Genomic DNA, 27,114 nt, shown 5'->3' with positions numbered 1-27,114 from the left:
TGTTGTATTTGTAGGAGTAAGTGAATAGATTGTGTGTGTGTGTGTTTACAATACAATTATTTAGCATCTAGCATACATAGATGGGTTGCATGACAACATCACGAAACACGAAAAAGGCGCCCATGGGGCATAAATCAGCCTGTTGTGATTCTGGATGCAGCCAGATTGCTAGCAAGAATGACACTGCCAAGTGGCTTATTTCAGCATGTTTCATCAGTGTTATTGATAACGCATGTCTTGTTTTGAGGGGTTTTTGACTGATTTCATGTCAATGCAAATAAGGCTACACCGCTAGCTAGCTAACCAACAACTGTAACGCTGTATTTGAAATAACAAGTGGTCGCCGTTGTCGAATGTATTTGCTTTCAATAAACATTGATACAAAATATAGTTTACATGACAATCTAAGCCAACATCCTGTTTTGCCCACATGGTGGCACGCATTTCGATTTGTTGCTAAGTGGCCACGGAGGGAGAAACACAGGTATTGTGGTTAAGTGAAGTAAAGCACAGACACCAAAATACTACTTAAGTAGCACTTTAAGTATTTTTATTTAAGTACTTTTACACCACACAGATTAAAGTGGTATTTCAATATTTGGAAAATAAATACAAATATTAAAGATAGCTGATGATACAATCCTCTGCTTCCAAAAGACAAAAGCGATCAAGCTACTATTGCACTTAATATTATCAAATCATTCTCTTCAGCTTCTGGTCTGGAACATAACTTAAATAAATGTGAAATATTGTCCCTCTGTAACTAAAATTACCAATCTATTGAGAATATTCCAGTGAAAATGTAATGAAATATTTACGGGTGCATATGGCAAAAAACTATATTGTCTGTCAACATCTCAATTTCTCTTAGAGATTAAAGAAAACTAAATCCATCTTTGATAACTGGCTTCAGTGTGACCTCTCACTATTGGAAGTGGTTTTATTGTCCAAATCAGAGGGTCTGTAACGTCAGTCTCACCCTGGGCGCTTTTTATCCCTATTTGTAAGCTGATCCAACCAGCAAGGATATCAACAAAACTTTCCTGGACTTTATATGGAAAAAAATAAACAACACAAACTTAAGAAATCTGTAATTTCAAACTAAAGAGCTGATGGTGGGGCTTGAAGTACTGGATTTTCATTGATATCAACAATACCTTTAAACTAAAACCATATGGTACTTCTTTATTCCTTGTTATATTTGTAAGAAATTGGGTTATGTCTTCCATTTTTTTGTGGAATTGCAACTATGCTCTCCAGCAAAATTACCCAACAAACTGTCCAAATTTCCCGAACAAGCCCTTTTAGCCTGGAAACTATGTTATGTCCAGCAACTTCTCCCCACACAAAACACTTATGTGGAACACCAAAAGATAATGTTGTTAAAAACAAGTCTTTATTCTTCTCTGTCACGGTTTGATATAAATAGTATATCGGGTAATTAATTTATTTGATAAAGAAGGGAATATACTTTGATAGAAAGTTTAGAAACATATAACTTCCCAATACATTAGAACTGTATTCGGTATGCAAAGCAATTCCTCAGGACCTACTCAATTAGATGAAATCTCATTTGTGTTTTGGAGAGCATGTCAAGATACTGTAGATGCCCAACTTTTGTTAGAAGGATGCCCCCTTGGCTGGATGAGAAAATGGCATAATACATTCTAAAGGGATTTTGTAATATTCTTTTTTACTCTAAGAACATTCTGGAACGCACATGTAACTGACATTGAATGGAAGATATGCTTGGTTGCTCCTCACGAATTTTGTTATATCAAATATATATTTTTTTAAATCACTTTAAAAATCTTGCACAAAATATACCCTTGTAATAACTTGTTGTCTAAATTCATGAACTTAGAGGACACATGACTTTTCGTGATAACGAAGGGGCTATTATAAACATTTTTTATGAATGTGACTGTATTTTGGATGTGTTCAGTAATGTGGGGTTCTAGCTCTGCTGAGTATTGAATGCTGTTGTTTTAAGAATGTATTACATGCAGTGTGTGTGTCAAGGATGTGGAGGTCCTACTAATCAGTCCAAACAACCACAAACAACCACAAACAGTACCCCAAACAACCAGAAACAGGTACTCCAAACAACCACAAACAGGTACCCCCAACAACCAGAAACAGGTACCCCCAAACCACCAGAAACAGGTACCCCAAACAACCAGAAACAAGTACCCCAAAACAACCACAAAAAAATTACAAACAACCACAAACAGGTCCCCCCAAACAACCACAAACAATTACAACAACCCCAAGCAACCCCCCCCCCCAAAATTACAAACAACCCCAAACAACTACAAATATCTCAAACAGGTATCCCAAACAAACTACAAAAATTACAAACAACCCGCAACCAACCACATACAGTACCACAAATAACTACATACAGGTACCCCAAACAACGGCGAACAAACAGGTACCCCAAACAACTACAAAAAATTACAAACAACCCCAACCAACGCACATACAGGTACCCCAAACAACTAAATACAGGTACCCCCAACCAACCACATACAGGTACCCCAAACAACTACATACAGGTACCCCCAAACAACCACAAACAGGTACCCCAAACCCACAAACAGATACCCCAAACTACCTTAAACAACCACAAAAAAACACAAACAATAGCGAATAGTCATCAAAAATTGTTAAAAGGTTCTAAAAAGAATTATAATAAATGCAACAGTTGGACAATGGCTACGAAGATGCTTTAAACATACTTTTTAAAATCCATCAGGATCCATCAGGATGCATTTTTAATTTGAGCTCAGTTTGCTACAGCAGGAAAATAATCCCGCAGCAACAGGAAAATGTCAATTATTATGTGGATTATAAATAATGATTTTTTTTTATAGGGGTTGATATTTTTTTGTTAGGCAGGCCGAGTCTGATATTTTAAAGGAATTAAACAAACTTTAGAAGCCTTTTTTAAACCTCAAACAAAAGCTTGCACTTCCTGTTGTGGCAAAAGACAAATTCTCAGTGACAAAAGAGTGATCAAACTAACTAGGATAAGCAACACAAAACATTTTACTGGCATAACGGTACAAATAATGCATGGAGTTTAGGGATTTTGGTGGTAATTCAATTATATATATTTAATTTGTATTTTTTGTTTAAATAAAGAAAAATATTTGAATTATTTGCATAAATACATCTGTGGAACAGGGTGCAAAATCAACCACAAACAACCCCAAACAGGATTCAACAACTCAAACACCCCAAACAATCCCCAAACAATGACAAGAGGCACACAACCAACCATAAACAACCCCAAACAACGAAAAGCATCCAGCTGGGCAGATTGTGCGCGCGTGGAGGCCACCTGGTTGCGAACCTCAAAGTGCATGCGCCAAGTGCTTTCAGTATGGGATCTTCTATGTCTTAGTTAGTATGAGCGCATGCAGTGTTTTAACGACCCTGGACCAGAGCTATAATCTGTCACTAGTTCTGGTCCAGGGTATGGGATAGTGGCTAGCTAACTCTGGTCCACACCAGCTCTGGTGTAGCTCTGGTCCGCACTAACTAGTTCTGGTCCAGGGTGTAGCTAGTGGCTAAGCTAATTGGTCCGACTGAAACTAGTTCTGGTCCAGGGTGTAGCTAGTGGCTAGCTAACCCTGGTCCGCACAACTAGTTATGGTCCAGGGTGCAGCTAGTGGCTAGCTAACTCTGGTCCGCATTAACTTGGTCTAGCTTAGACCACATTAACTAGCTCTGGTCCAGGGCTTGGCTAGTAGCTAGTTTGATTGTTTGGAGATATCTGTTTGAGTTATTGTTTGGGGTTTTTGGTTGTTTGTGGCTCAAGTTTGGGTACCTGTTTATGGTTGTTTGGGGTTGTTTGAGGGTTGGTTGTTTGGGGTTGGTTAGGGTTGGTTGTTTGTGGTTGTCTGTGGTTGTTTGGAGTTGCTTGGGAGATCAGTAGACCCTCGGAGGTGTGAGGGTCACACAAGTTTGTATGAGTTGCTACCATGGGGATCTGGAAGCAAAGACGTTCAGTTTAATTGCACAACAAGCCTCAGTGTGTTTGTAACAGGATGGAATGAGGAAGAGAGGGTGTTTTTCACTCTGGTGTCAGTCTGGAAATGACTTCACCCACCTTAATCTGGAAATTGGGGCTGCCCAGATTATTTATTCTGTAAATCAATGCAATTTTAAGGCATGTTTACTGCCATTGGATTTAGTTTGGTGTCTTGATTGTCCAACCACAGTCATTTTGCATGTTGCCGCAACAGCCAAAGACCAGTTAGATGACACGATTAAAACGTTCAGTGGAAACTGTGCGTGGGTGTGTGTGTGTGTGTGTGTGTGTGTGTGTGTGTGTGTGTGTGTGTGTGTGTGTGTGTCTTGCGTGCATACATCAGTCCCTGCTTGTGTGTGTGACTGTGCCAGTGTGTCCCCTAGAGACTACCATGTTTGGAGTTTCCTTCCCCACACTAGTCACCGTAGCCTTGCAACAGTGTTAATCGATGGTGTCAGTTTGTTGCCCAGGCTGGTAGAATACAAGATCCACTGTTTCGTGCACTCAGAAGGACAACTGCTGAGGCAGGATCTGGTTAGAAATGCCAGATAATTAAGAAGACTTGATTCATTAATTAAATATAGTATGGGGATATATGACAGAGCAGCCCTGTGTGTGTGTGTGTCTGTGTGTATGTGTGTCTGTGTGTGTGTGTGTGTGTAAGTGTGCATGTTTTCCGGGCAAAAGCAAATACAGTATTTGTGACATAATAATATTTGCTCTCCAGGGCAGCACTAGCTCTTACCCATTTCAGATTGACAAATGATATTTACTCTTTATGAGGTATTAGTCTCAAGACAAATACAATTCAGCCTTTTTTCTACCTTGAATGTCATCCATCATCACCACAACCGTAAACTCAGGGAAAGTGCGCCTCTTCACTTATATGTGTTGCAGGCACCTACATTGTAGGATTTTTAATGAATTTATTTGCAAATTATGGTGGAAAATAAGTATTTGGTCACCTACAAACAAGCAAGATTTCTGGCTCTCACAGACCTGTAACTTCTTCTTTAAGAGGCTCCTCTGTCCTCCACTTGTTACCTGTATTAATGGCACCTGTTTGAACTTGTTATCAGTATAAAAGACACCTGTCCAGAACCTCAAACAGTCACACTACCAAACTCCACTATGGCACAAGACCAAAGAGCTGTCAAAGGACACCAGAAACAAAATTGTAGACCTGCACCAGGCTGGGAAGACTGGATCTGCACTAGGTAAGCAGCTTGGTTTGAAGAATCAACTGTGGGGAGCAATTAATAGGAAATGAAGCTACAAGACCACTGATAATCTCCCTCGATCTGGGGTCTCCACACAAGATCTCACCCCTGGGGCAAAATGATCACAAGAACGTGAGCAAAAATCCCAGAACCACACGGGGGACCGAGTGAATGACCTGCAGAGAGCTGGGACCAAAGTAACAAAGCCTACCATCAGTAACACACTACGCCGCCAGGGACTCAAATCCTGCAGTGCCAGACGTGTCTTGCTTAAGCCAGTACATGTCCAGGCCTGCCTGAAGATTGCTAGAGTGCATATGGATGATCCAGAAGAGGATTGGGAGAATGTCATATGGTCAGATGAAACCAAAATATAACTTTTTGGTAAAAACTCAACTTGTGTGGTTTGGAGGACAAAGAATGCTGAGTTGCATCCAAAGAACACCATACCTACTGTGAAGCATGGGGGGTGGAAACATCATGCTTTGGGGCTGTTTTTCTGCAAAGGGACCAGGACGACTGATCCGTGTAAAGGAAAGAATTAATGGGGGCCATGTATCGTGGAGATTGTGAGTGAAAACCTCCTTCCATCAGCAAGGGCATTGAAGATGTAACGTGGCTGGGTCTTTCAGCATGACAATGATCCCAAACACACAGCCCGGGCAACAAAGCGAGTGGCTTCGTAAGAAGCATTTCAAGGTCCTGGGAGTGGCCTAGCCAGTCTCCGGATCTCACACCCCATAGAAAATCTTTGGAGGGAGTTGAGCAAGTCGCGAGTGCCCAGCGACAGCCCCCAAAACATCACTGCTCTAGAGGAGATCTGCATGGAGGAATGGGCCAAAATACCAGCAACAGTTGTAAAACCTGTGAAGACTTACAGAAAACGTTTGACCTGTGTCTTTGCCAACAAAGGGTATATAACAAAGTATTAGTAACTTTTGTATTGACTAAATACTTATTTTCCACCATAATTATGCAAATAAATCATTAAAAAATCCTACAATGTGATTTTCTGGATATTTTTTTCTCATTTTGTCTGTCATATTGACGGTACCTATGATGAAAATTACAGCCTCTCATCTTTTTAAGTGGGAGAACTTGCACAATTGGTGGGCTGACTAACTACTTTTTTTTCGCCACTGTATGAACATTTTACATTTTATAATATAACAAATCATTAAATGAGTTTGATAGAAAGCAAGTAGTCCATCTGACTATGCGCTGACAATGGTGTAAAAGGAAAGAAAAAACAAGAAGATAGACAGTTTGCCCATGATTTTGAGTGTTCACTATTTTGACAATAGCCTCGCGAGCAGGGAGAATCAGCTAACTTCCTACATTTCAACATATTTTGCCATGGTACAGAAAGAAAAGTTAGCAATTTTATAATGCTATTCTACACATTATTGTCGTGGAGACTAAAAGCAAATGCTGCGGTTTTAAAGCTAATTTCCACAACTCTACACTTTTGCTATCACATGCATTCTGGGGGAACCCTGACCTCCAAGTCTGTCCGTCCCTGCTTGTGTGTGTGGACTGTGTGGCTGTGTGTGTGGCAGATATGGACATTGTTGGTTATTTTGTGCCCCAGTGCAATTTCAGGAAGGATGAATGACAACCAGGCAAGTTTCACAATGAACAATACTTTATTTGGGGAAAGGGAAGGCAGCACTAACTCTGACTCATTTCAGATTGACAAATGATATTTACTTTTATGAGGCATTAGTCTCCAAGACAAATACAATTCGGCCTTTTTCTTCCTTTAGGTAAAACACTGGAGTGTGCAGACCTGGGGAACTTAATTGACTGAGGCCATTGATTATAGCTGTATCCCAAATGGCACCCTTTTGTCTATGTAGGACACGAGCTTTTGACCAGGGCCCATGGTGCACTATGTAGGGAATAGGTGCCATTTATAACACAGTCTATGAGCACCTGCGCTATACATCGGTAATGAAATGTAAGGCAGTTATGTTTATGGCTTTTACATGGAAAAATGCACCAAGCAGGTTTAGGAAATCTAATGTTGCCAGTGGTTCTAGGCTTTAGCTCAGAAGGCTAACACAGTAATGTTGTGTGCAGGAGACCTAGGTTTGAACCTAGCTGGTTTCATTAGGAAGTCAGGTAACATGGAATAATACTTATTTCAAAATGTGGAATGTGTTAGGCCCACTGCTGATAGGTAGCTCGCTTTCCTCTGTTGCTTGATTGCAGGAGTGAAGTTGGTGTGCGGGAGTCAGGGTTCCAGCTGCAGCTCATTCACCATATCACCTCAGCCTTTTAAGACCCGGGGCCAAACTTACCACTCATCGCCAGATCATAGTCAAGACTTACCATGTTAGCCCCGTGCCAACTCAACCTGTTTATTTTTGCTCTTTGTGTTTTTTTGGTCTGTTCGATTTACTTTTTCTCCATGTGCACAGATATTTGGAACCTGACTCCCGCCTCCGCTTCACTCCTGCCACCACCATCCTGCTCTCCATTACCGGTGACGTCTCTTTGGACTCACCACGACACTAGGACATTACGGCACCACACCTGCCCTGATCTGGATCTGTTACCCTCCCTGTACCTGGGACTTGCCCTTCCCATATATTTGGAAACCTGGACTTTGAACATTGTAAATAAACCTGTTAAAACTTCCTGCTTGGTGTACTTGTCTGCATTTGGGTTCTTATCCAGTTAAATCATAACAGTATGATCTGACCAACATGAACCCAGCAGATCAGTATTGATACCACCCCAGAGTGCACTCAAATTCGACTGCCAGAGCCAATCAGGGCATTTTACTTGGCCAACATGATACCCGGTTTAAAACGGCATTGCTGAGGACAGTCAGGTGCTGCTTAATCAGGTTCAATTACTCTCCAACCAAGTATCTGCCCTTTACTACCCCTTCAGCCCAGATCAGAGAGCCTTTTGTTCCTGCATCCAGAGCGCTAGACGGGAACATGGGAACCTGTGGCGATTTTTTGACTCAATGCTCGTAGTGTTTGAACAACAGCCCCTCACCACGCCCCAGAAAGAGCCCCGTAATTGCCACCTTATCAACCTACCGCGGTTCCGCGTGCTGGGGATCCGCGGTCTGGGAGAGTAGTCGGAATTTGCAACGCGTACGTTGCCTTCACCACGGAGATGAGTGAAGGTTTTTGACCACCCCGTAAGAGGCAAGGAGGCTCGAAACGGCTGTTTTTCTTCGGCAGGGGGGCTCGGGAGTGTGGCGGAGATGGCAGTGGGAGTTTCGGACTTTAGCAGCAGGGAGTGGTTGGAATGACGGGTTAAGGAGTGTTCATCAATGCTTTGTCTGAGACCTTAAAAAGATGAATTGGTGTCATATGATGAATCGCCACGCTGGATAATCTTATTTCACTCACTATCAGGTTGGATAATCGGATTCGGGAGCGCCGCCGAGAGGAGTGTTAGTTCCAAGCAACCTGTTGTCATCAACAAAACTCCTCCCTGCATCGTCCCTACGGAGAGAGCCGCGCCCTCCAGTCATACGAGGAGCACTGGAACCGGGCCATGGAGGTGGGTCGGGCACGCTGTCCCAGAGGAGCGCGCACGCCAGTATTCAGGCTCGGGTCTGCTGTATTGTGGAGAGGGCTGGTCATTTCGTCCTTCCTGCCCAGTTCGTCCGGGAAAAGGGCCGGCTCATCATTACTGGGAGAAGTTTTGGTGACCGAGGCAGCGGATTCTTTTTCTTCTCCCGCATTCTGCTCCAGGCATCCTCCAGTGGACAGTCCCAGAATTTCTTGTTAGTGCGCTGATTGACTCTGGTGCCGACAAAGCTTTTGGATAGAGAGTGGGCTCAACTGGATTTGGAGACTGTTCCCATGGACTGTCCGGCTGCAGGCTAAGGGTCTAAATGGACAATTTTGACCCGCATGACCCATCAGACTGTTCTGTTTGTCTTGGAGTGTCGGGAAATCATCAGAGAACATTCAATTCCATATTATCGACTGCCCACAGACTCCCCTGGTCCTTGGTATCCCCTGGCTCAAAACACAATCCACACATTGATTGGGTGAAGGTAGCATTGTTTCATGGAGCACATTTTGTCATGCGAATTGTTTGGTGTCTGCCCAGACTCCTGCCAGTACTGTGCCTCAACCTCCACTGGAGTCCATGGATTTTCTGCTGTTCCTGACGTGTATCATGCGACCTGGCATCCGTTTTCTGCAAACACAGAGCTACTTCTCTTCCTCCCCACCGGCCCTTACGACGCGCCATTGACTCCAGCCAGGAGCCCCGCCCCCCAGCAGCGCCTGTACAATCCCTCCCGGCCGGAGACGGAGGCTATGGAGAACTACATCGGGACTCCTGCGGCAGGTATTATGCGTCCTTCCTCGTCACCTGTAGGAGCGGGATTCTTTTTTGTTGCTAAGAAGGATAAGACCTCAGACCCTGTATTGATTACCGTGGACTTAACAACATCACCATTAAGAACAAGTATTCTCTGCCTTTGATTAATTCTGCTTTCCCCTCCTTCATGGTGCTACCATTTTAATGGAACGTAAATGCGGATCACCTGGTGCGCATTCGTAAGGGTGATGAATGGAAGACTGCCTTCAACACACCCTGGGACATTTTGAGTATCGGGTTATGCCTTTTGGGCTGTCTAATGCCCCTGCTGTTTTTTCAGGCACTAGTCAATGATGTCCTTCGGGACATGTTGAATCGGCTTGTTTTTGGTCTATCTGGATGATATCTTGATTTTCTCAGAGTCCTCCCAGGAACATGAACTGCATGTGCGCCAGGTGTTGCAAAGGTTGTTGGAGAACAAACTGTTTGTGAAGATGGAGAAATGTGAATTTCATGTGTCTGAGACCTCTTTTTTGGGTTACATCATAGCTCAGGGGAGAGCTGCGGATGGACCCAGCTAAGATCTCTGCTGTCACGGACTGGCCAGCTCCCTCTACCCGCAAAACAACTTCAACGCTTCCTGGGGTTTGCGAACTTCTATAGGAGGTTCATCAAGGACTACAGCCGCATTGCGGCGCCACCCACCGCTCTCACCTCCATCTCACGCACCGTTCGCTTGGAATGAAGGGGGCCGAATCAGCTGCTCAAGAACTGGAAACATCGCTCGCTTCTGCTCCCATTCTGATGCAGCCGGACCCCGACGCCAGTTTGTCGTGGAGGTGGATGCGTCCGACACTGGGGTAGGTGCAGTGTTGTCACAACGTTCTCCTGAAGATAACAAACCGCATCCCTGTGCTTTTCTCTCAAGGAAACTTTCTCAGGCAGAGAGGAATTACGATGTTGGAAATCGTGGAACTGCCCGGCCGTTAAAGCTTGGCTCTCGAGGAGTGGTGACATTGGTTGGAGGGGGCGGAACAACCCCTTCATCGCTTGGGACGGATCATAAGAATCTGGCTTACTCCAGTCAGCGAAGCGAGCTCAACCCCGCGTCTAGCCAGGTGGGACTATTTTTTGGGAGATTCAATTTTTTTCTGTCTTACCGGCCTGGGTCACGCAACGCCAAGCCTGACGCCCCTGTCTCGTGTTCATTCGGCTGTTGATACTGGTAGTAACCCTGAACCCATTTTGCCTCCTACCTGCAGTATTGCAGTCATCACATGTGACATCGAGGGGATTGTTAGACAGGCTCAACATCATCAAGCTGACCCTGGGAGGGGTCCTCCTAACCGGATGTTTGTCCCTGAGTCTGCTCGCCTCCCAGGTACTTCAGTGGGCTCACTCCCTCCCCTTACCTGTCACCCTGGAGTTCATGGGACCCTTGACTTTGTGCGACGGAAGTTCTGGTGGGCCACGAGGAGGCGGACACTGAGCCTTCATTGCTGCTTGTACGTATGTGCAACGAAGCAAAAACTCCACCCAGGCCAGCGCTGGTCATCTACGACCTCACCCCATACCCGGCCGGGCCCTGGTCGGCATATCGCATGGGATTTTGTCACTGACTTCCCCCTCATCTGGTAAGACTGTCATTCTTACGGTGATTGATCGCTTTTTCTAAGTTCGCTCATTTTTTGGCCCTACCGAAACTGCCCACTGCCAGAGAGACGGCTGATATTTTGCTGAACATGTGTTCCGCTCCTCATGGTCTACCCACGGATATTGTCTCTGGATAGGGGTCCCCAGTTTGTCTCCCAGGTGTGGAAAGCTTTCTTAAAGCTTTGGGCATTACATCCAGCCTGTCCCTGATATCACCCCCAGACCAACGGGCAAGCCGAGAGAGCGAACCAGGAGATGGAGACCGCCGCTGTGTCACTGGCCCTAACTCCTGGGTCAACGGAGCTCCATGCTCCCTGGGTGGGAATATGCTCATAACACCTTGACTAACGCTTCCTCTGGTTTGTCTTTTGTGTGTCTGGGTTATCAACCCCCCTGTTCCCTCCCCAAGAGAGGGAACTTGCGGTATCGGTGCAGTCCCAAATGCGCCGGCTGCTTAAGGTCTGGAGGAAGGCCAGGGTAGCTCTGTCCCGAAGCTTCAGGCGCACATGCAGAGTGGGCAAGCCAACCGCCACCGGTCCCAGGCTCCCGGGTTACTGGTCAAGAGGTATGGCTGAAGTCACGGGACCTTCCATTGAAGGGGGAGTCTAAGAAGATGGCGCCTCCTTTTTATAGGACCGTAGATATGTCTATTGTTAACCCCTGCGCGTTAAGCTACAGCTTCCTGCCTCCCTACGGGTTCATTCCACCTTTCATGTTTCCCAGATTAAGCCTGTAGTCGGGTTAGCCCTCCGCTTCTGCCCCCCTCCTCCGCCCCAAGATCGTGGGTGGGGGGTCCGGTTCACACTGTCCGGCGACTTCTGGATGTTCGCCGCGCGAGGTCGTGGTTTCCAGTACCTGGTGGATTGGGAGGGTTATGGTCCCGAGGAACGCTCCTGGGTGCCCAGGAGCTTCAGGGATCTGATCTGGTCCGAGAGTTTCATAGGTTACATCCCGAGCAAACTCCCGGCGCCGCCAGGTGGCGCCTCCGGTAGAGGGGGTACTGTTAGGCTACTGCTGATAGGGTGAGCTCTCTCTGCTCCCCCCCTCTGTCTGTCCTTGATTGCAGGAGTGAAGTCTGGAGTGCGGGAGTCAGGCTTCCAGCTGCAGCTCATTCACCATATCACCTCAGCCTTTAAGACCCGGTCAAACTTACCACTCATCGTCAGATCATAGTCAAGACGCACCATGTTAGTCTCGCTCCGACTCAACCTGGTTATTTTTGCTCTTTGTGTGTTTTTGGTCTGTTCTATTTACTTTTTTCCTGTGCCACAGATATTTGGAACCCGACTCCTGCCTCCGCCTCACTCCTGCCACCACCATCCTGCTCTCCACTACCGGACCTCTTTTTGGACTCACCACCACTAGGACACTACGGTACCACACCGCCTGATCTGGATCTGTTACCCTCCCTTACCCGGACTTGCTCTTCCCATATTTGGAAACCTGGACTTGGAACATTGTAAATAAACCTGTTAAAACTTCTGGCTTGGTGTACTTGTCCGCATTTGGGTTCTTATCCAGTTAAATCATAACAGAATGGGAGACATTGGTTTTTCAGCTTTTGATATACCAGCCAGTGTTCAATACAAAATAACAGTTAATTAAACTAGATCTTATATTCAAAAGCTACGTTTTATGTTGTGGTCGAGCCTTGAAGTGGAAATATAAGCCTGAATATTTGACTGGGGAAAAGTAACACTAAAGGACTTTTCATGGCACTGACTACAGATATAAAGTGCATTGTGAAATTAATGAATAGTCATGATTATAAATGACAGATTACATAACATAAATAATTAAAATATTATCTTTGTTAATGAGCAGGATGCCAAACCAGCATATACAATATATAAATGCAGATCTGGACTAATGTCCCAGATATTTGCTATTGTCAACAGCCTCTGCAAACTGATCTTTTACAGTCCTTTGTTAAGGGGGAGGGAAGATTGACCAACAATAACAGAATTTTTGTACATTTTGTGTCTGCCCTCATAGGTGCTCTGGCAGTCATATTTTCATTGGTGATTTGAGCTGAATTGACAAAGTTTTGACTGGGAGGCAGTGCATCTCCACCTCTTTTGACACAAATGAAAATGCCCAATAGAATAACAATCAGAACCATCACCAGTAGACCGGAGAGTGTGGATAGGTGTACTCTCTTGCCCCAGACTCCCAACTGACATCCAGCTTGTTGTCCAGACTGAGGGAGAGGCAGTACAGGTGTAGTTGTGTCTCTTCTTTAGCTCCTCAGTACTGACCCCCAGACTCTTCCTCAGCTGGTAGGTCCTGTCTCCACTAGGCAGAACCTCCCCCCACTGCCAGCTCCTGTTCTGCCACTGGCTGGCCGCCTCTCAGCAGGGTCAGGTTGATGTGGCGGGGGTAGAAACCAAACGCCAGGGCAGCTCACCTGGGAGTCCCCAGAAACCTCTTTCTTTATCAACCGGAGTCTGGGAGGTACTACGCATCACAACGTTCTTCTCTCTTTCAGGATTGTCTTCAGTGTTCTGATGCAAATGGGAAGGAAAACATTCACATAAAGTCCTTTTGCATATTCTTTCCTTATTCCATCCCATCCTTTAAGTAGTTTACCTGCATCGTGATATAAAATGTGTCATGTTGTAATATATTGCATGATCTACTAAAACTGCATTGAAAGTGTTCTTTGCCAATGATCAGGCTGGTTCACCATTGTCCAACATCTCACAGCCAGTCATTCTTTGCTGAACTTGAACACCTTCTGTGAGGTTTAATGGTGCTTTAGGTTAAATGATCTCTCTTTCATGTGGTGGTACAAGATTAAATACATAAGTTTCCGTCCTGAACTTCAGGTATCATGTATTTTGTTAGGGGTGTTATGTACCCTGTAGATAAAGCTTTCCGTGTTGGAGTCATATAAGCTCACTTGAATGTCATCCAACATCACCACAACCATAAACTCAGGAAAAGGCGTTCTCCGCTTATAAATGTTCCAAGTGCCCACAGAGAATGTGGGATCCTGAACCTGGGAGAGGAGTGATATTATACAGTTAGTGGATCTTTGACATTTTATAACATAAAAAAAGTATTAATTGAGTTTGAGATAAAGTTAAGTCCATCTTACCTGAGTTGGACAATGGTTAAAACTAATGAACAAACAAAAAAGACAGACAGTTTGTCCATGATTTAGAAAGTGTAGCGTCGAGCAGCAGGTTTCTAAGCTCTCAAGTGAGTCTAACAGACTTCCCTTTCAATTAGCTTTGAAACAAAAATATACTACGCAGTTGGCTATGTAGCTTTTTTCGCGACCTGACCAAATTCAAGTAGAAATTGTAGTTATAGATCTGTCACTCTCATTGAAAGCAAGTCTAAGAAGTGCTAGACCTGATCTATGTCTGCTATTTTTATGCTTCCCAGCTATTAAAGAGCCACTGCCTGAAAAGCAACTCTCGCTTAGAAAATGGCCTGTGTTGCATCGAGATGAGTCCGAAAACATTTATTCTAGTGTCAAAATGTACTACAAAGTGTAAATAGGGTACTTTTTTGTTATAATGTCAGTCTTGTCCAAAACTGAGATTTGCCAAACGATAGGAAACAATGGTATGTCACGGGAATTACTAAAGCCAATGATTATTTTTGCATCCCAAATGGCACCCTATTTTCTATATAGTACACTACTTTTGGATCAGGGCCCATAGTGAACCATGTAGGGAATAGGGGTGCTATTTGGAATGTAGCCTCTGAGCACCTGCCCTTTACATCGATAATGAAATGTAGGTTAGATATAGATGTTTATGGCTTTTACATGGAAAAATGCACAAAGGCAGGTTTAGGAAATCTAATATGAGCCAGTGGCTCTAGGCTTTTAGCTCAGAGGGCTAACACAGTATTGTGGAGCGCAGTAGACCTAGGTTTGAACCTAGTTGTTCTCATTAGGAAGCAGGTAACATGGAAGAATACTTATTTCAAAATGTGGAATGGAGACATTGGCTTTGCAGCCTTTTGATATACCATTCAGTGTTCAATACAAAAATAACAGCTGATTAAACTAGGTCTTATATTCAAAAAGCTACGTTTATTGTGGTCCAGCCTTGAAGTGGAAAATGTAGGCCTGAATATTTGATCTGGGGAAAAGTAACACTAAACAAATGATGTTTAGAATGAGAGGTGGTACATATTGTAAAATAGAAAATGACTTTTCATGGCACTGACTACACTCGAACAGGATTCATTCCCCAATAAAGGTGTTCTATCCTAAAACTGTTTAATTGTTTATAATGCATACAACATTCACATTAGTTTAATACTCATGCCATTCTTAAACTGGAGTGAAATCGAGTGTCAGATTTCTTCCCTTCCACAGTGATAAAAAAGTTTGAGAGAAGTTACGGTATACTTGATATTGCTTTAATTACATGGAATTAATGTCGTAGTTAACATTAATCAATCCATTAATCAATTTGGCTAACATTTTATTGTTGTAATAAAGGTATTATTGGTGCAGCTAGGATGAACATACACTACATTGTCATGATCGGGCCAGGGAGAGACCAAAGGCGCAGCGTGATGAACGAACATACTTTAATTAGTTAAAGTGTAAACACGATACAAAAACAAGAAACGACTGCGAAGTCCACGGCATCACCGACCGAACACGGAACAAAAACCCACAAAACACAAAGGGAAAAACAGACAGTTTAAATATGGCTCCCAATCAGAGAGCCAACCAGCCAACAAGCTGACACTCGTTGCCTCTGGATTGGGAGTCACTCAGGCAAACATAGAAATCAACAAACTAGAACCCCCAACATAGAAATAAACACATAGAAGAAACACACCCTGGCTCAACAAACAGAGTCCCAGAGCCAGGGTGTGACATACATACAATACAAAAACAGAGACACTGTAAAGTCATTCCAATAATAAACAGACCTCATACACATCATCACATGATTCTCCTTCTTTAAGATACTGGATATCAGCTAATACAGCACAGATAGAATTGTGCAATTAATGAATAGTCATGATTAGAAATTATAGATCACATAACAGAAACCACTACAAGATTACCTTTTTAATGCTCAGGTTGCCAAACCGCACATAAAATGGATGTAAATGCAGATCTGTACTAATAATGACTAGATATTTGTTATTGTCAGCAGTCTCCCCAAACTGGATCCTTTACATCCCTTGTTGAGGGGAAAGGGAAGATTGACCGACAATAACATAATATTTTGTATGTTTTGTGCCTGCCCTCATAGGTGCTCTGGCAGTCATATTTTTCATTGTGAATTGAGCTGAATTGGACAAATCTGCATCAGTGTCCCATCATATATTAGGTCTCAGAATCTGAAGAAAGGTTCATTTCCTCTGACACTTTTGCATCAACGCTGGCAAGCTTCGACTGGGGAGGCAGTGCATCTCCACCCTCCTTTTGACACAAATGAAAATGCCCAATAGAATAACAATCAGCAGCATCACCAGTAGACCTGAGAGTGTGGATAGGTGTACTCTCTTGCCCCAGACTCCCAACTGACATCCTGCTTGTTGTCCAGACTGGAGGTGAGAGGCAGTACAGGTGTAGTTGTGTCTCTTCTTTAGCTCCTCAGTACTGACCTCCAGACTCTTCCTCAGCTGGTAGGTCCTGTCCCCACTAGGCAGCACCTCCCCCCTGTCAGCTCCTGTTCTGCCACTGGCTGGCCGTCTTCTCAGCAGGGTCAGGTTGATGTGGCGGGGGTAGAAACCAAACCAGCTCACCTGGAGCCCTCCAGAAACCTCTTTCTTTATCAACCTGAGCCTGGGAGGTACTTTACGCATCACAACATTCTTCTCTCTCTTCAGGATTGTCTTCAGTGTTCTGATGCAAATGGGAAGCCAAGCATTCTCAAATCAGTACTCTTTCATTGCTTGCCTTATCCCATAATATCCTGGTAGTACTTTCCCACCATCGTATGTCAAATGTGTTAATGTTGAAATATGCTGCATAATCTGTATAAATTACATTAAAATCTCCTTAAACATGAACATGGCTGGTTCACCATTGTCCGACATCTCAACAGCCAAGCCATTCTTTTGTGAACTTGAAACACCTTCTGTGAGGTTTAAGTGGTGCTTTAGGTTAAATGATCTCTCTTTCATCTGGTGGTACATAATTCCAAATACATAAGTCTGGGCCGTCCTGAACTTCAGGTATTATGTATTTTGTTAGGGGGTGTTATGTACCCAGTAGATAAAGTGTTTCATGTTGGAGTCATAGTAAGCCACTTGAATGTCATCCAACATCACCACAAACCGTAAACTCAGGGAAGGCGTCCCTCCGCTTTATAAATGTTGCAGGCGCCCACAGAGAATGTGATCCTGAACCAGGGAGAGGAGTGATATTATACAGTTATGGACATTGACATTTCATAACATAAAAAATACAAACAAAAAGACAGACAGTTTGTCCATGATTTAGAAAGTGTCCACTACTTTTCCAGCAGCTTCATGTAGCAGGTTTCTAGCGTTCAAGTGAGTCTGACAGACTTTAGCTGATTAAAAACAAGGTAGGATAATTTTATGTTGTTGAAAGAGTCAAAACAAGTAGAGGTGGGAATTTTGTTTCAAGCCTTTTAAAAACTGAGGGTGGAATGAGAACAGAGGGTGGGTGAATCATGTTGCATGTTGCATGTGCAGCCAAACACCAGTCGGATGTACACAAAAAAACATTCAATGGAATAGGCGTCTCCATGCCTCCCAGCCGAAACAAATGTTCGGAAGAGTTTGAGAAGACATTATGATGACATTTTGTGACGTTTATGTTCGTTTTGGACTTCTGCTAAGAGTTTTTCGGTTGTTCGCACACAACATTTTTCTCCGAGGCGAGCCTAAATCGGGTAGCTGAAGTTGCGCTTCAACGCTGATTGGTCAACAAATTAATGAAAGATTTATTGAGTTATTTTGGAGGAAGCGTGGAACTGTCTAAGGCGCGCTCAAAAGTGGCCAAAAGTACTATTGCTACTTTTTTTTTTTAGCGAAGATCTTTAAAAGCAGGCCCCCGGTCCAGCATTGGGGAACATCCCCGCGCCAATAATGCTAGATGTAGTTTGAGGAGAGAAGAGTTGGAGAGACTTTCACTTTGTCTTGAGCTATTTTTATAACCTACCTTTTAGGAGTGGGACGATTTTCAGACAGAGACATATGGGTGATCAATATTTATTTGTAGGCAATGTGAAAAAACGATAGCCTAACCACATTTAGGAAGTAGATTTCTGAAAGATAACTGCCCGGTGGCTTCTTCACTGCCCAGTGGCATAGAGTATAGATCCTACTCTATTTAATTGAGACAACATTCGCGAGGTATGGCTACTGAACTTGAAGCAGCAAGAAGGATGACAGTGACACTTGGTACATTTTTCATATAGTACACTGCTCAAAAAAAATAAATAGAACACTTAAACAACACAATGTAACTCCAAGTCAATCACACTTCTGTGAAATCAAAACTGTCCACTTAGGAAGCAACACTGGATTGACAATAAATTTCACATGCTGTTGTGCAAATGGAATAGACAACAGGTGGAAATTATAGGCAATTAGCAAGACACCATAAAGCGACTGGTTTTGCAGGCGGTGACCACAGACCACTTCTCAGTTCCTATGCTTCCTGGGCTGATGTTTTGGTCACTTTTGAATGGCGGCGGTAAAAAGCTTTCACTCTAGTGGTAGCATGAGACAGAGTCTACAAACCCACACAAGTGGCCCAGGTGGAGTGCAGCTCATCCAGGATGGCACATCAATGCGTAGCTGTGGCAAGAAGAAGTTTTCAGTATCTGGTCAGCGTAGTGCAGTGGAGGCGCGCCACCAGGAGAGTGCCAGGCCAGCACATCAGGAGACGTGGAGGAGGCCGAGGAGGGTAACACAACCCAGCAGCAGGGACTGCTACCTCCACCTTTGTAGCAAGGAGGAGCAGGAGGAGCGAACTCCCAGAGCTCCTGCGAAAATGACCTCCAGCAGGCCACAAAATGTGCATGTGTCTAAGCTCAAACGGTCAGAAACAGACTTTGAGGGTGAGTATGGTGGGCCCGACGCCCACAGGTGGGGGATGCAGCCCAACACCGTGCAGGACGCTTTGGCATTCGAGCCAGAGAACACCAAGATTGGTAAATTCCGCCACTGGCGCCCTGTGCTCTTCACAGATGCATGTGGGTTCACACTGACCACAATGTGACAGACGTGACAGAGTCTGGAGACGCTGGTGGAGAATGTTCTGCTGCCTGCAACATCCTCCAGCACGACCGGCTTGGCGGTGGGTCAGTCATGGTGTGGGGTGGCATTACTTTGGGGGTCCGCACAGCCCTCCAAGTGCTCAGCCAGAGCTAGCCTTACTGCCATTAGGCACCGAGATGCAGATCCCCAGACCCCCTTGTGAGACCATATGCTGGTAGCGGTTGGCCCTGGGTTCCTCCTTAATGCAAGACAGATGCCAGACCTCATGTGGCTGGAGTGGTGTCAGCAGTTCCTGCAAAGAGGAAGGCATTGATGCTATGGACTGGCCGGGCCCGCTCCCCAGACCTGAATCCAACTGGAGCACATCTGGGGACATCATGCCCGGCTCCATCCACCAACGCCACGCTGCACCACAGACTGTCCAGGAACTTGGTGGATGCTTATGGTCCAGGTCCGGGAGGAGATCCCCTCAGGAGACCATCCACCACCTCATCAGGAGCACGCCCAGGCGCCGAGGGAGGTCATACAGGCACGTGGAGTGCCACACACACACTGAGCCTCATTTTTACTTGTTTTAAGGACATTACATCAAAGTTGGATCAGCCTGTAGCGTAGTTTTCTCACTTTAATTTTGGAGGGTGACTCCAAACCAGACCTCCATGGGTTGATACATTTGATTTCCATTGATAATTTTTGTGTGATTTTGTTGTCGGCACATTCAACTATGTAAAGAAAAAGTAATTAATAAGATTATTTCATTCATTCAGATCTAGGATGTGTTATTTTAGTGTTCCCTTTATTTTTTTTGGGCAGTGTATATAGCCTACGTTTTAGGGAGGACGATTTAGCAGGCAGAGACAAGTAAAATTGTCAATTTTCGTCACTATTGTTTTGTTTTTTTGTCATTTAGGCAGATGCTCTTATCAAGAGTGACTGGAGTCACACATTATTATTGTTTTATATATTTTTTCATACTGGTCCCCCTTGGGAATCGAACCCACAACCTTGGCGTTGCAAACGCATGCTCTACCAACTGAGCTACTCAAGTATAATTTCATATTTAAGTATTCTCAGCCGATGGAGGCAGCCTCCTCTATTTCAAGCGAGACAACACATACTAGGAGCACTTGAACTCGCACGCCCAGCTAGGAGTGGAGAGAGGCTACTGAATTTGAAGCAGCGAAATTCTATATGAATAATGCGAAACATATGTGCTTTTAATACAATATGTTGGCTAACGCATACAAACAGAAAGACGACTTTTCCAAAACACCCGGGACACACCAAAGTTCGTCTGCCTCGACTGCCTGCCCAAGTCTTCCACAGCATGAAAATGCAGACCAGCTCTGCAATGATCTCTGCGTCGGGACCGCGGGCATCCCCGCGGGAATGCAGCCCTCGGGATTTGAAGCCAAATCAAACGAAAAGTTATTTTTACGCCACAGTGAACGCATGGTGGTGATTGAGAGAAAAACAGACGGGCTGGAAGCGTCAACAGCGTCATAGCTGCGGTCGGGAATTAGAACGCAAAGCTATTAGAAAGCAAGTCTACACAAAGCAATGCTGGTATGTGCAAAGGTGCAGATAAATTGCCCGAAAATAGACTGATGTTATGTTAATTGGACTGTTGTGTTAAACAGACTGTTGCATTGTTATGTCTGGAATTGTGGATATGTATAGTTAAAGTGTTTATTTAGTGTTGATAAGTTTAACTGCCAGTGCCAATAATACATACTATTTGAAAACATGTGTATGCTGGCTCCCATAGGATTCTGAAGCGCTTGGAGACTTTATCTCCCTCACTAACTTTAAGCATCAGCTGTCAGAGCACCTTACTCGATCACTGCACCTGTACACAGCCCATCTGAAATTAGCCCATCCAACTAACTTCATCCCTATATTGTTATTTATTTTGCTTTTGTACCCCAGTATCTCTATTTGCACATAATCTCTTGCACATCTAGCATTCCAGTGTTAATACTAATTGTAATTATTTTGGCACTATAGCCTATTTATTGCCTTACCTCCATAACTTGCTACATTTGCACACACTGTATATATATTTTCTGTTGTATTTTTTGACTTTTATGTTTTTTACCCCCATATGTAACTCTGTGTTGTTGTTTTTATCGCACCACTATGCTTTCATCTTGGCCAGGTCGCAGCTGTAAATGAGAACTTGTTCTCAACTGGCTTACCTGGTTAAATAAATTGGTTAAATAAAAAATTTAAAAAAATAGGACATATAAAGTTAGTTAACAGGAATACACAAACAATAATTGACACAAGGACTACACATGTAACATAACAAATACTAACTGTTTATTATGGATTCTCATGAAAATTAAATGCGGTATATGCTACCCTGTGTATGTGAATTGGACGCTTCTACTCTCCCACACAAATGTTGATGACGCGCTCTCTCTGTGTGGTTTCATCTTAAGGGTATGCAGCAGACGCTCTGTTCTGGCTCATTCGCCCCGCCCAGCCTGTGCAGACAGCATGCTGATGCTGACTCGTTCGAAAAATGTGTGTGTGTGTTCATGTTCATGACTTCTGTCTGTCTGTCTGTCTGTCTGTCTGTCTGTCTGTCTGTTGTTGTGACAAATATTTGTGCTAGTGTCTGTGTGCATGCAGCATGTGTCCATTTGTGCACTTGTATGCGGGACCAATATCTTTTAGGCTTATTCAGTGTGATAGCAGTGGACTTGCCCATCTCGGACACTTCTGTAGCTGTTGAAGGAACACTTGGATGTCCCCTCGGATGTCCCCTGACACCACCACTAATAGTTTGAGAGAGGCTGGATATTGTAGAAATTGTGTTTTTAATCGCGACTCACAACTGTTAGGCATATTCAATGTGTAATAGCAGTGGAATGAACCTAATTTACACACTTAGGACACTTTGGAGAGGTTGGGGACACTTGAGATGTCCTGTGACCGCACCTGACACCTCCTTATTACACGTCAGTAAAGTTCTAGCTGTTATGTCTATCAATCCCGGTGAGGTTTTTGACCATCTGATGTGTTTACAGCTCTATTCATCAATAATTGACTTATAGCTTGTCCATGAAAGATGACTTGAAAAAATAAGAAATAAAAAAATAAAACCGGTTACTTTGTAGGTATGCTTGATCTTGTGTGATATGAACTGTGAAATTCCTATCTATGTTATGACCATTTCTCATCATCTCCCAGGTGTGGTCTTTCCAATGATACCAAAGTGTATGAATATCCTTAACATATATCTGCTCATTAAAAGCAGTTACTTTTGGTATGTCTATTTAGGCGGAAATCTACATTTCTGCCATTACATTTAAGAGGTTAACTCAATGAAACAGGAAAAGGAAGGGAAAGGTTTGAGGCCACTCTTTTGGATTAGACTAAAAGACCAAGTTTTCTAGAAATACTTGGCCAAATATGAACCACCATTAGGTATTGTATCCACTCTGACTCAGTCGGAACATGCTTTGGTATGGAGACTTTGAACCATTTAGTTTTGGTTTTTGTGCTTTTGGATGGATATTACGGTAACCATCTTTTGTTTTAAAATGGCAGGGTGACATTAAATTATATATGAATTATTACATAGCTTTTTAAAACAGCAGCTGTTCATATAAAAGCTTCTTTTGTCTGGGCCTCCCGAGGGGCTCACTACAGACTTCCGGGTTCGATCCCCGGCTGTATCACAACCAGCCGTGGATCGGGAGTCCCATAGGGCGGCTCACACCATTGGCCCAGTGTCGTCCGGGGTTAGGGGAGTGGTTAGGCCGGGTGGGCTTTGCTTGGCTCATCATGCTCTAGCGACTCCCTTGTGGTGGGCCGGGTTCCTGCAGGCTGACTGCAGTAGTCGCTGAACAGTGCTTACTGACACATTGAAGCGGGCTGGCTTCCAGGTTAAGCAGGCGATATTAAGAAGCACGGTTTGGCATGGGTCATGTTTCCGAGAGACGCATGACTTGACCCTCGCCTCCCGACACCTGGTTGGGGAGTTGCAGCGTATGAGACAAGATCGAGAAATTGTGGGTAAAAAATGAATCTCTGTCTGTTTAAAAGTACAACCAAATACAGTATATTGTAGGTCTTGCTTAGGTTTAGTTCTTATAATTATTGTTCAACCCTAGACTTTTATAATATCATTCTAAAAGACTAACCAAGGAGTGTCTTGTTCTTGTATTTTTTTTCAGGATGTGGAGTGGTAGTAGACAGTCTAGCAGAGAAAGAAGGTGCAAATTCCACTAACTCTTCCCAGAATTCCTAGATTTTCCCCCCAGATTGCAGAAATCTTCCAACATGGATTTCTGGAAAACCTGGGAATTTTGCGAAGGTTCCCAGAATTTGGGCAACTCCTAAGCCGAGCCAAGCCAGTCTAATAAAAACAATTTCAATGCCAGGGAAACTCTCTCTGACTGTAGCAGAAGCCTAGTGGCGGGTTCAAGTGGAGTCATTTCCTGGGCGGCTGATTTCGACACGCTCCTGTGCTTAGGGAGCCACTTTAATAGCTAAACTTATCCTCATTCCTCCTTGCTTGGAAAACCACAGGATTTCAAACGTCAGATCTCTCCCTCCTTCCCCCAGCCATTTGATAGGATTTGATTTTGTCTTTGTTTTTGAGGGCAATTTCACACCCGAGTGTGAGATATGGGGGAGATAGGGAGGAGATTCAGCCCTAAGCATGGTATACTGTGTGTGTCGTGAAATGTCACTGTTTGCCTTCTTATAAAGGGATCGCGCATAGTGTGTGCTAGATTGAAGGCTCATGAGATTTGATAGGCAAGCATTGCTTAACATTCAGCTGGCGGGTGTGACTGTATGTGTGTGTGTGTTTCAAGTTTCAAGTTATATTGTCACGTGCACAAATACAGTGAAATGCCTTTCTACGAGCTCTATTGGCCATATATCACAAACCCCTGAGGTGCCTCATTGCTATTATAAAGTGTTTTACCAATGTAATAGAGCAGTAAAAATAACTGTTTTGTCATACCCGTGGTATACGGGCTGATATACCACTGCTGTCAGCCAATCAGCATTCAGGGCTCAAACCACCCAGTTTATAAAATAAAGTAAAGTAGAACAAAAACACATGAGTAGAGAAAAGCTACTGTATATACAGGGTCAGTTCCAGGGTCAGTAGCTATATACAGGGTCAGTTCCAGGGTCAGTAGCTATATACAGGGTCAGTTCCAGGGTCAGTAGCTATATACAGGGTCAGTTCCAGGGTCAGTAGCTATATACAGGGTCAGTTCAGGGTCAGTAGCTATAACAGGGTCAGTTCCAGGGTCAGTAGCGCTATATACAGGGTCAGTTCCAGGGTCAGTGGCTATATACAGGGTCAGTTCCAGGGTCAGTGGCTATATACAGGGTCAGTTCCAGGGTCAGTGGCTATATACAGGGTCAGTTCCAGGGTCAGTAGCTATATACAGGGTGAGTTCCAGGGTCACGTAGCTATAACAGGGTCAGTTCAGGGTCAGTGGCTATATACAGGGACAGTTCCAGGGTCAGTAGCTATATACAGGGACAGTTCCAGGGTCAGTGGCTATATACAGGGTCAGTTCCAGAGTCAGTGGCTAGTATACAGGACAGTTCCAGGGTCAGTGGCTATATACAGGGTCAGTTCCAGGGTCATATTTACAATGTGCAGGTATACTAGAGTGGTAGGGGTAGATACTGTATGTATAGGGGTAAGCCTATGATGATTGTATGTGAGTGTATTATGTGTGTGCGTGTGTGTGCGTGTGTGTGCTGGAGTGTCAGTGTGAGTGTGTGTGAGTAAGTGTGTAGAGTCCTGTGAGTGTGCATAGAGTCAGTGCAAAAATAAGATAAAAGGGTCAATACTGATAGTCCACGTAGCCATTTTATTAGATATTTAGCAGTCTTATGGCTTGGGGATAGAAGATGTTCAGGGAGCCTGTTGATGTCAGACTTGATGCTGCACTGGGAACGCTTAGCCGTGCGGAAGCAGAGAGAACAGTCTAAGGCTTGGGTGGCTGGAGTCTTTAACAATTTTCTGGGCCTTCCTTTCACACTGCCTGATATAGAGGTCCTGGATGGCAGAGAGCTCGACCCAAGTGACTTTCTGGGCTGTCTGCACCACCTGTAGCATGCGACCGAGGGTGGGCATTTGCCATACCAAGCTGTGATGCAGCCAGTCAAGATGTTCTCAGTGGTTTGCAGCTGTATAACTTTTGAGGACTTTAGGGCCCATACCAAATCTTTTCTATCTCCCTGAGGGGAATGCAGCGCTGTCACGTCTACTTCACGACTGTGTGCAGTGTGTGTGGACCATTTTAAGTCCTGGAGTCGTGCGTGGCCACGCAGTCATGGGTGAACAGGAAGTACAGGAGGGGACTAAGCACACCTGTGGGGTGTGTGTGTGTGGCATGCATAGAGAGATTGGGGTTTCACAAGGACAGCTGAAGGGACAACTGTTTGCTCTCCTACAGAAGGGGAGGAGAGGAGGAGGGGAGGAGAGGAGGAGGGGAGGAGAGGAGGGGAGGAGAAGGGAGAGTCAAAGGAGGAGGAGGAAGGTGTGAAATGTCCATTCATACCCTCAGCAGACTGTAAGCATCAGACACGATGATGGAGTAACACACACCTGTTGAATGTTATGAATGTTGTCCTTGTGCCCCTGAAACTGAGAACAACTCTGACCTTTACCACACAGTGAGTGTCAGAGCTGGAGGCCTCATTCTGCTGTGGAGAGAAACAGGGTTAGAAAAACAGAGGGAGAGAGGAAGGTAGAGAGGAAGGGAGAGAGGGAGGGGGAGGGAGGGGAAACAGAGAGAGACAGAAAAGGGAGATATATTCATCATAAAAAGGAGTTAGACCCATCCACTTGACAGCCTGTCTCCCTGAGAAACATTTATTTCCTCAAACTTTGTTTTATTCTAATTTAACCTGGATTAGCATAATGCTAATATGCATTAGCTGGTCTGTTTGCAGACAGTGGACCTAACCTTGAAACCTCAAGATTGTGAAGAGTTTACATCAAGCCTTCGATCCCAAATGGCACCATATTCTCTTTTTAGTACACTTGACCATAGGACTCTTATAAAAAGTAGTGCACTATATAGGGAATAGGGTGCCATTTGGGACGCATACCAAGAGTGTGGTGAGTTGGACTCAAGCTGTAACACGGACTTCAAAATGGTAGCTGCACACCAACTATTTCTAAGTCTTCTATATGAAATAGGGGTTGATGAGAATGGCCCTTAGGGAACCCAGAGAGGTTACCCATGGGTGACCACTGAGCTAAATCTTATCAGGCTTTCCAACCACGACCCACCATACGTGTCGGAGATCATGCAAGATTAGACTCCGTTGGGTTTTCATTTACAGCTAATTACAATCTCACACAAGACAAGTGGCTCCAAAAGAGGGTTTTTGCCAATTCATTATAATCTTTATTATAGACAGGATAAATGTAGCACAATCTGGGTTTATATCAAATCGTCACCTGCATCTAATTTGCCGGTTAATGCTTGTCAATAATCTGCTAAAAATCCAAACCGACCGTAGTCCCTAACCCCTCTACCCCCTATGCACCGATGAAAGTATCGGACAGGTTAAATCATGTATAATGGTGATTGCATTGCTTCATCTTGCCTTTTGATAGGCTAGGGAGGAATATTCACCCTATTGCTCACACCTATCCATAGAATAGAGGGGAGGGTTGATTTGGAATTCAGCCAAGCTTGGCTATTCTGTGGTGTCAGC

General features: G+C 44.2%; 2 pseudogenes; both read right to left on the bottom strand.

The window, feature by feature from the left end:
• Nucleotides 1–13,229: 13,229 nt before the first annotated feature.
• Nucleotides 13,230–14,373, bottom strand: LOC123489641 (annotated as a pseudogene).
• Nucleotides 14,374–16,525: 2,152 nt separating this feature from the next.
• On the bottom strand, nt 16,526–17,640 carry LOC123489640 (annotated as a pseudogene).
• Nucleotides 17,641–27,114: the final 9,474 nt, after the last annotated feature.

This window comes from Coregonus clupeaformis, unplaced genomic scaffold (genome assembly GCF_020615455.1).
Source record: "Coregonus clupeaformis isolate EN_2021a unplaced genomic scaffold, ASM2061545v1 scaf3103, whole genome shotgun sequence".
In the NCBI taxonomy this organism is placed as follows: Eukaryota; Metazoa; Chordata; class Actinopteri; order Salmoniformes; family Salmonidae; genus Coregonus; species Coregonus clupeaformis.
Note: the sequence above shows the minus strand (reverse complement) of the source record. Positions and strands in the feature narration are given on the sequence as shown.